The sequence below is a fragment of the Ovis aries genome, chromosome 2 (genome assembly GCF_016772045.2).
Source record: "Ovis aries strain OAR_USU_Benz2616 breed Rambouillet chromosome 2, ARS-UI_Ramb_v3.0, whole genome shotgun sequence".
Lineage (NCBI taxonomy): Eukaryota > Metazoa > Chordata > Mammalia > Artiodactyla > Bovidae > Ovis > Ovis aries.
Window position 1 is genome coordinate 112,303,707 of NC_056055.1, and position 9,532 is coordinate 112,313,238.

A 9,532-nucleotide genomic window follows, 5' to 3' on the forward strand; every position below is an offset into this window, starting at 1 on the left:
CTGAGCCTCGGTTTTCCTCATTTGTAAAGGGGGACAGCACAGCCGTTGTGAAAGTTAAATGTGACAAATGAGGTCAGTAGAATTCTTCTCCCCTTCAGTAGGACCTTAGCAGGCTTAAGACATAAACCCCAAATGTCAATTCTGGAAGCTCTTAATAGCTCAGCCTACGGTTATACATTTGTCTAGATCTTCAGGAAAGCTCTGTTTCTTATAGCCCTAAGATGAGAATTTTTTGGTGAGAGTGGAGGTGGCTTACATTAGGGAGATTTTTCCCTAAAGGACTGGGATTATTCCAAAAATATCCCTGGTGTAATTTGAAATTCAATAGGAAACTAAGATTTGTTTTATGTTCGCCTTCGTGTGACAGCTTCTGTTCTGCAGCTCCAGAACAAGCTGTGACAGGACAGTAGGCAGGACTGACACATGGGCCATTGCAAAGACTGTCTAGAGCTAAAATTAATTTCATAATTTTAAAATGTATTTGACCTAAACTATGAATGTCATGACTTTTTTTCTTTGTGAAATCTTCAGTTTCTCTTTGTAGACTCACCTTTTCATTTTAAAGGCAAGGGTTTTAAAACATTTGACTGTATCTGAGGTAGGAAAGAGGGAGTGGATTGTCAACTGACTCAGAAAAATTGGTTCTGTACTTCTAATCAGGAGGCACATTTCACAATTGTGTACATTATCCACAATCATTCTCATTTTGCTTCAACTTACATATTTCTTTATCTTAATACTGTACTTAAGTAAATATTTCACCAAGTATTTACTTATAAAGTCTATATATTAGAGCAATTCAAACAAAAAATGCAGCTAGCTTTGATATTGCCACTCTCATGTGTTAAAACATGGAAGGGATCCAAGAATATAAAACATCTCGCAGAAAGTATCTTGAACAGTTAATCTCACTTTAAGGGGATTTCTGACAATAGAAACAGGTTATGCATGAATGTGGCAATAAGCATAAATTATGCTGAACTGGTTTCTAAAGAAAACAAAGTTCTCCGTGTGAACCGTCACCCATTTTTGAAGCCTTGAAATAAGTAGATAACATTTTCTCTCTCATTTTCATCTGCCTTTGTAGTTTGACTCTGAGCCAGGAATTGAAGCAGATGTACTGGGCTCTTGCGAAAAAGCTTGTTCCCACAAGATTGCTAGCCAAATTCTGCAGACTCAAGATGTTTCAAGAGTTTGGGTAATCATCACAAATTTTGGACTCCTACCTGAGGTGAGTAGAAATGCCAAACCTTGAGGGTCTCAGTATTTGTGTCAGTATGGTTCAGTTGGAGGTATTTCTGTTCTTGGCTGGTTGACAGAAGATAATTATAAGGTTTCTTAATTGGAAATATAAAGCAATACATGTTGGTTTATAAAGCATTCCAGCAAAACAATTTGCTCCATATCCAGCTGAGCAGAAAGCAAATTAACACATTCCCAGAACTGCTAAGTGAAAATTAAATGTAGAAGAGTTGTTTCAATGTTTGAAAACATTTTATCAATTGATGGAGTCAAAGATTTGTCACGGCGAACATGTTAAGGGCTGTAGGTGAGGGCTGCTTTCTCCTGCCTCAAACGCTCCTTCTTTTTGCATTCTCACCTAAACAGCACAAAAAATTCCCAGAGGCATCTCATTTTAAGAAATGTCTGCAGTAAGGACAGTTTGTAGATGCTAGCCTTGAGGAAATGTTTGTCAACACTAAGCATTTTAGAAGCTAATACAGGGAGGTGATAATGGGAGAGGGAATCAGATGGGAAGTTTCACACCTTAAATGCCAAGAGTGCTTGCTGCAAGATTTCTTGCAACCTGGCCAGGGGTGGGGGTGGGGTGAGGGGATGGGAAGAAAAGCCTCTATAGCCAGTGGTTTCCTTTTGTTTTGCTGAAAGGGCAAAGGGCATTCATTTGGGTCAGGGGTGTTTTGTGAGAGAAGCAGGAGAGTAAGCATATTGGGGAAATTCAATGATTGAATGTAATATTCCAATAAAGAGGAGCAGAAAGCTTCTCCCCTTAAGACTCAGGGCAGTTCTACCTGACTCTCCTTTTATGAAGGCACGTCAGGAGGGACTCACAAACAACCTGGATGAAGTGAAGTCTTTAACTGACTCTGAGGTGCTTGGAGTCCTTTTTGTTGTCATCTAGTCACTCAGACGTGTCTGACTCTGTTACCCCATGGACTGCAGCACGCCAGACTTCCCTATCCTTCTTTGTCTCCTGAAGTTTGCTCAAACTCATGTCCGTTGAGTTGATGATGCCACCCAACCATCTCATCCTCTGTCGTCCCCTTTTCCTCCTGCCTTCATCAGGCTCTTTTCCAATGAGTCAGCTCTTTTGCATCAGGTGGCCAAAGTATTGGAGCTTCAGCTTCAGCATCAGTCCTTCTAATGAATATTCAAGGTTGATTTCCTTTAGGATTGACTGGTTTGATCTCCTTGCTGTCCAAGGGACTCTCAAGAGCCTTTTCAAGCACCACAGTTCAAAAGCATCAATTCTTTGGCGCTCAGCCTTCTTTATGGTCCCCCTCTCACATCTGTGCATGACTACTGGAAAAACCATAGCTTTGACTATACAGACCTTTGTCAGTAAAGTGATGTCTCTGCTTTTTAATACCCTGTCTAGGTTGGTCAAAGCTTTCCTTCCAAGGAGCAAGTCTTTCAAGTCTTGTAAATTACACACATGCTGCTCATGGGATTTTTTGCGGGGTGATGCACTGGTTGTGTTTTTCTATAGAAAGAACATGAGCCTGGACTGTGGGCTGAGCCCACTGCCTGTGCTCTGTCACCTCCTGTAACACACATTCTCTGAGACCAGTTTTTGGACATTTGTCTTTCATACGTGGTCTCCCACTTTGCAGGCAGATTCTTTATTGTCTGAGCCAACAGGGAAGCAAGCCCTCACGTGCTTACCGTATTTTTAAGAATAGTGGCTAACACAACAAGGTCCTATTGTAGAGCACAGGGAACTATATTAAATATCCTGGGATAAACCACAGTGGAAAGGAGTATAAAAAAGAATGTATATGTGTATAGCTGAGTCGCTTTGCTGTTTAGCAGAAATTAACCAACACTGTAAATCAACTATACTTCAGTTACAAAAAGGATAATGGCTAAAAGTGTTCAATGACTATTTTGCAGATTTTGATACAGATAATAGGGAAGAGTATTTGCCAGGTAGTTGCAGGGTGACTATAATCCCTCTGTTTGCCTAACCTTGCTGAGTTTCTCCAGTGGGGATGAGCGGCACTTGGATGTCCCACCCGGTTGTCCCTCACTTTCCTGCCTCCAGTGTTGGGATGTTTACACTATGGGCCACAGACAGCTTCTCTCCGTTGTGATGACACACTGCAGTGTGATATATGCACACACTCCAACATCCCCTGACCCTATCCAGACCCCCACCTCCTGAGAACCCTCGGCCTATGACATGAAGTTTAGTTTCCTGAATCTCAATTATTCCAGAAAGTAAATAGCAGCTCAGATAGTAGGAAGAGAACCCAGTGAAGCAAGAAATCTAGACTGAAGTGTTAATACTGAATTTTTTGAAAAAAGTCATTGAATTCTTTGAACCTTAGTTTATCCATCTGTTAAATGGTAATAGACTTTCCTAATTAAGAAATCCTTATGAAAAATCAAGAGCTCTTATGTACATTAAAATATGTTAAAAAATATAAAAATCTCCATAGGGAAGTAGTAATATGAATATTTCTCAGCAGTCTTTATCTTAAGGTAATGAAATAGATGACAGCAGGAAAAAGCCTATTATGTTTTAGACACTGTTCTAGGGGCTCTAGAGGGTTAAAAGGAGCACAAAGCATGGATCATATACTCCAGTGTTAGTCACTCAGTCTTGTCTGACTGTGACCCCATGGAATGTAGCCAGCCAGGCTCTTCTGTCCATGGGATATCCCAGGCAAGAATGCTGGAGTAGGTAGCCATTCCCTTCTCCAGGGGCTCTTCCCAACCCAAGGATCAAACCCAGCCCTCCTGCATTGCAGGCAGATTCTCTACCATGTGAGCCACCAGGGATGGTATATACTCTAGAGGGAAGAATAAATGTGTAGGATCTAAAAATGACAACACAGGGATAGTAAATGATAAGAACCAGGCATGTGATGTTAGTAACACATACTAGAGACATTTAGAAGAGAAAACATGTTCAGTGAAAAGGAGAAAACCTAGAAACCATGAAGGAACCACCTCTCCTGTTACGTTGAGAGACACGAATTTTTTTTTTTTTGAAGCATACATACTGTATTTTGGAATATCTTCATAGTATTTTTATTTTTTTGAATTTTTATTTATTTTTATTTATTTTTTTTTTACTTTACAATATTGTATTGGTTTTGCCATACATCAACATGAATCCGCCACGGGTGTACACGTGTTCCTCATCCTGAACCCCCCTCCCACCTCCCTCCCCGTACCATCCCTCTGGGTCATCCCAGTGCACCAGCCCTGAGCACCCTGTATCATGCATCGAACCTGGACTGGTGATTCATTTCACATATGGTAATATACATGTTTCAATGCCATTCTCCTAAATCATCCCACCCTCTCTTTCTCCTACAGAGTCCAAAAGACTGTTCTATACATCTGTGTCTGTTTTGCTGTCTCGCATACAGGGTTATCATTACCATCTTTCTAAATTCCATATATATGCATTAGTATTCTGTATTGGTCTTTTTCTTTCTGGCTTACTTCACTCTGTATAACAGACTCCAGTTTCATCCACCTCATTAAAACTGATTCACATGTATTCTTTTTAAGGGCTGAGTAATAGTCCATTGTGTATATGTACCACAGCTTTCTTATCCATTCATCTGCTGATGGACATCTAGGTTGCTCCCATGTGGGCTTTATCCCAGGGATGCAAGGATTCTTCAATATCCGCAAATCAATCAATGTAATACACCACATTAACAAATTGAAAAATAAAAGGCATGTGATTATCTCAATAGATGCAGAGAAAGCCTTTGACAAAATTCAACAACCATTTATGATAAAAACTCTCCAGAAAGCAGGAATAGAAGGAACATACCTCAACATAATAAAAGCTATATATGACAAATCCACAGCAAACAGTATCCTCAATGGTGAAAAATTGAAAGCATTTCCCCTAAAGTCAGGAACAAGACAAGGGTGCCCACGTTCACTACTACTATTCAACATAGTTTTGGAAGTTTTGGCCACAGCAATCAGAGCAGAAAAAGAAATAAAAGGAATCCATCCATGTGAATTTTTTATAAATTGTAGATCTTAGGAACATAAGTGATTAACACTGCCCTTTATAGGAAGCATTAAGCAGGTGACCACTTACAGTAGGAGGACCGAGGAGGGCTGAGAGGACCCCAGGGCTGCAGTTGCAATGTCCTCTGACCCCTGCTGCCCCTCTCTGGTTCTGGTCCTCTCCTGCTGGCTTTGGTCCCTGGGTCCTGCACCAGGGGGCCGGGCACCCTTGAATGTGGTCTGACCTCAGCCAGGAGCCCTGGAGACCCACCCCTCAGGGTTTGCCTCTGACTGAAAGTCTGGTGAGTGTGTCAGCCAGAAAAAGGTTTCTACCCTTGTCTGTCTTAAGATGATCATAGGCCCTCAGTCTTGAAGAGATGCCCACATTCAGACAGCCTGATGAACCATGCAACGTATTACATAAGGCCGTTTGTTGTTGTTCAGTCACCCAGCTGTGTCCAGCTCTTTGCGATCCCATGGACTGCAGCACGCCAGGCCTCCCTGTCCCTCACCATCTCCTGGGGTTTGCCCAAGGTCATGTTCATTGCATTGGTGATGCCATCCAGCCATCTCATCCTCTTATACCCTCTTCTCCTTCTGCCCTCAGTCTTTCCCAGCATCAGGGTCTTTTCCAGTGAGTTGGCTGTTCAAATCAGGTGACCAAAATATTGGAGCTTCAGTTTCAGCATCAGTCCTTCCAATGAGTATTCAGGGTTGATTTCCTTTAGGATGGACTGGTTGGGTCTCCTTGCTGTCCAAGGGACTCCCAAGAGTCTTCTCCAACACTGCAGTTCGAAGGCATCAATCCTTTGGCATTCTGCCTTCTTTACCACCCAGCTCTCACAACCGTACATGACCACTGGAAAGACCATAGCCTTGAGCATATGGACCTTTGTCAGCAAAGTGATGTCCTTGCCTTTCAACACACTGTCTAGGTTTGTCATAGCCTTCCTGCCAAGAAGCAATCTTCTGATTTCATGGCTGCAGTCACCATCCACAGTGATTTTAGAGCCCAAGAAGAGGAAATCTGTCACTGCTTCTGCATTTTCCCCTCTACTTGCCATGAAGCGATGGGGCCTGATGCCATGATCTCAGTTTTTTTAATATTTAATTTTAAGCCAGCCTTTTGACTCTGCTCCTTCACCCCCATCAAGAGGCTCTTTAGTTCCTCTTTGCTTTCCCATTAGAGTGGGGTCATCCACATATCTGAGGCTGTTGATGTTTCTCCCGGCAATCTTGATTCCAGCTTGTGACTCATCCAGCCCAGCGTTTCTCATGATGTGTTCAGCGTATAAGTTAAATAAACAGGATGACAGCAAACAGCCTTGTCAAACTCCTTTCTCAATCTTGAACCAGTCAGTTGTTCCATGCAGAGTTCTAACTGTTGCTTCTTAACTTGAATACAGGTTTCTCAGAAGATAGGTAAGATGGTCTGGTATTCCCATCTCTTTAAGAGTTTTCCACAGTTTGTTGTGATTCATTCAGTCAAAGGCTTTAGCATAGTCTATGAAACAGAAGTAGATGTTTTTCTGAAATTCCCTTGCTTTCTCTACGATCCAGCGAATGTTGGATATTTAATCTCTGGTTCCTCTGCCTTTTCTAAACCCAGACTGGACATCTGGAAGTTCTTGGTTTGCATAATGCTGAAGCCTACCAGGCAAGATTTTAAGCATGACCTTCCTAGAATGGGAGATGAGTGCAAAAGTCTGATGGTTAGCACATTCTTTGGTACTACCCTTCTTAGGAACTGGGATAAGGATTGACCTTTTCCAGTCCTGTGGCCACTGCTGGGTCTTCCAGATTTGCTGACATATTGAGTGCAGCACTTCAGTAGCATCATTTTTTAGGGTTTTAAATAGCTCTACTGGAATTCCATTGCCTCCACTAGCTGTGTTGACAGCAGTGCTTCCTAAGGCCCACTTGACTTCACACTCCAGAATGTCTGGCCCTGGGTGAGTGACTACACTGTCGTGTTTATCTGGGTCATTAAGATCTTTCTTGTACAGTTATTCCATGTATTCTTTCCATCTCTTCTTGATCTCTTATGCCTCTACTAGGTCTCTACTGTTTCTGTCCTTTACTGTGCCCATCTTTGGGTGAAATGTTCCCTTGATATTTTCAACTTTCCTGAAGAGAGCTCTAGTTTTTTTCCTTCTGTGTTTTCATCTATTTCTTTGCATTGCTCATTGAAGACGGCCTTCTTGTCTCTCCTTGTTATTCCCTGAAACTCTGTGTTTAGTTGAGTCAAAGACTATTTGATCATTCACATATTTATCCATCTGAAATTTCTCATTGTCTGGGGCCAAAACTTGCATTTATTCTCTTCTTTCTGATGTGAGCTTCCCTGGTGGCTCAGACGGTAATGCGTCTGCCTGCAATGTGGGAGACCCAGGTTCGATCCCTGGGTTGGGAAGATCCCCTGGAGAAGGAAATGGCAGCCTACTCCAGTACCCTTGCCTGGAAAATTCCATGGACTGAGGAGCCTGGTAGGCTACATTCCATGTGGTCGCAAAGAGTCAGACACGACTGAGCGACTTCACTTCACTTCTGATGTGGCAAAGCCTTCCCCACTGTTGAAAACGCCTGTCTTTAGCTGTGACATCAAGCTCCACAGACTCGTCCCCCCCGACCTCTTGTGGCACTGGCTCCTGGTCCCTGAGCAGGGGGGCTTCCCCTGGGACTCAGGCACCACACTCTGTTGGTCTGCCTCCACCCAGGGCCCAGCTGTCATGCACCAACACCCTTCCCAGCTCCACCTCCATGTCGGATCAGGCCAGACCTTTCAGGAGAATGCTTTCCCTGGAGCTCAAAGTCAAGGTAAACATCTGAAGGCCTTTTCGAGAGACCTTATTCTTAGTTTCAGTGACTCACCAGATCATATTTGTGAAATGTTCTTTGAATATGGCCTCTCCTTTCTATCGCTCTAGATTTTTTCTCCCTTCGTTTCTTTCTGGCAGCTTTCATAATGACCCTTTAATTGATTTAACAGCTTCAAGTTTCTCCCCAGCAATTAATTCTATTCACTGCTGCCAGGGTTAATGTTTTCTTTTAAAATAATTGAATTAAAAGGTAATAAAAGATTATTGTAAAAATTAAAACAATAGCAAGATAGAACGGAAAAAATGAGTCTCCTCTTTACTGCCTGAGCTCCAGCAGGTCTGATGGATGTTCTTCCAGACTTTGCTCAAAGACACATGGATGGAAACATCGTTGCCCTCTGGTCTCAGTGCTTCTGTTGAAAGGTTGGGTGTTAGCCTGAGTCTTCCTTTGGGCAACTGATTTTGATTCTTTAGAAGCCTTTAGAATTTTCTTTTCATCTTGAGATTTCCTTTAGAGCTCTGTAAGTCTTGTAAGATTTATTCTGCCCCAGGCGTCTGGAGACACCTGCATTTCTTCAACAAAGACTGATTTTCTTCTATTATTTCTCTTGGTGTTTTCCTTCCCCGCATCTTCTCTGTTTTCTCCTTTCCCAACTGGATGGACTGTGGCCCCATGACTCTCCCTGGAGTTAATATCCTTTTGTCTGTATTTATTATCTCTTCTTTTTGAGTGTGTGATCTACATTCTCAAAACCTTCATTATTTTTCCTTTCATAAGAGATAGTCTTCTTTGATTATTTGGACTACCCACTGAAATGTTTATTTCCACAATTCTGTTTCAAATATCACTACGTCCTATTCTTTTGTCCCCTGAAGGATGCATTTTTATTTTACTAATGATCTATCTCCTTATTGGTAAGTAGGAGTACAAAAACATCTCAAAATTTTCCTTAAGCTCCTTTGGCTGCTTCTTGGGATAGGTCCTGTTTGTTCATGTTGATGATCGAGAAGCAAAGTTGTCTCACGCCACTTGGTTTCTTGTAATACAGGGCGATTCTCATGGTGTTAGGTCATACAGTGAGTCAAGACCCGGGGTGGCTGGTATGAGTAATGCACTGTGTTAGCCTGTAGCAGACAAGACTTTACTTCCTGTGGGCTCTCTGCAGTAAGAGCAGCGCTATGGAGGGGAGCTTCCCATCGAAGACACCCTACCTCACCCTCAACACATCAAGGCAGGAAGGAATTCCCCCAGGGTGGAGTGCTTTCCTGGTGGACACACCCTCAGGAGTGCAGCCGTCGCTGTTGACCGGAGGGCCTGCAACGTGTCTGTGCAGACAGTGTTGTGTCAGCGCTAAGTTGAGGGAGGACTCTCCAGCAGCGTTCTTCATCGTTTGGTGAGTTTTCCGAAAGAGTGGCCTGTTCTTTTGGTTCATCTCTAGCCTTCATATGGGGAGGCTCTTAGGCCACTGGTGGTTGGACGGTAGGGGATG

General features: G+C 42.7%; 1 protein-coding gene and 1 long non-coding RNA gene across 6 annotated transcripts in view; one reads left to right on the top strand and one right to left on the bottom strand.

Annotated features, from left to right (window-relative positions):
- PALLD (palladin, cytoskeletal associated protein) overlaps window positions 1-9,532 on the bottom strand; it is a 374,395-nt gene that overhangs the window by 317,702 nt on the left and 47,161 nt on the right. The window lies entirely within an intron of this gene.
- LOC132659187 (uncharacterized) overlaps window positions 1,151-9,532 on the top strand; it is a 31,461-nt gene continuing 23,079 nt past the window's right edge. Inside the window, exon 1 of the long non-coding RNA XR_009599261.1 lies at window positions 1,151-9,436. This is a non-coding gene — a long non-coding RNA (uncharacterized LOC132659187). The remainder of the gene's footprint in view (window positions 9,437-9,532) is intronic.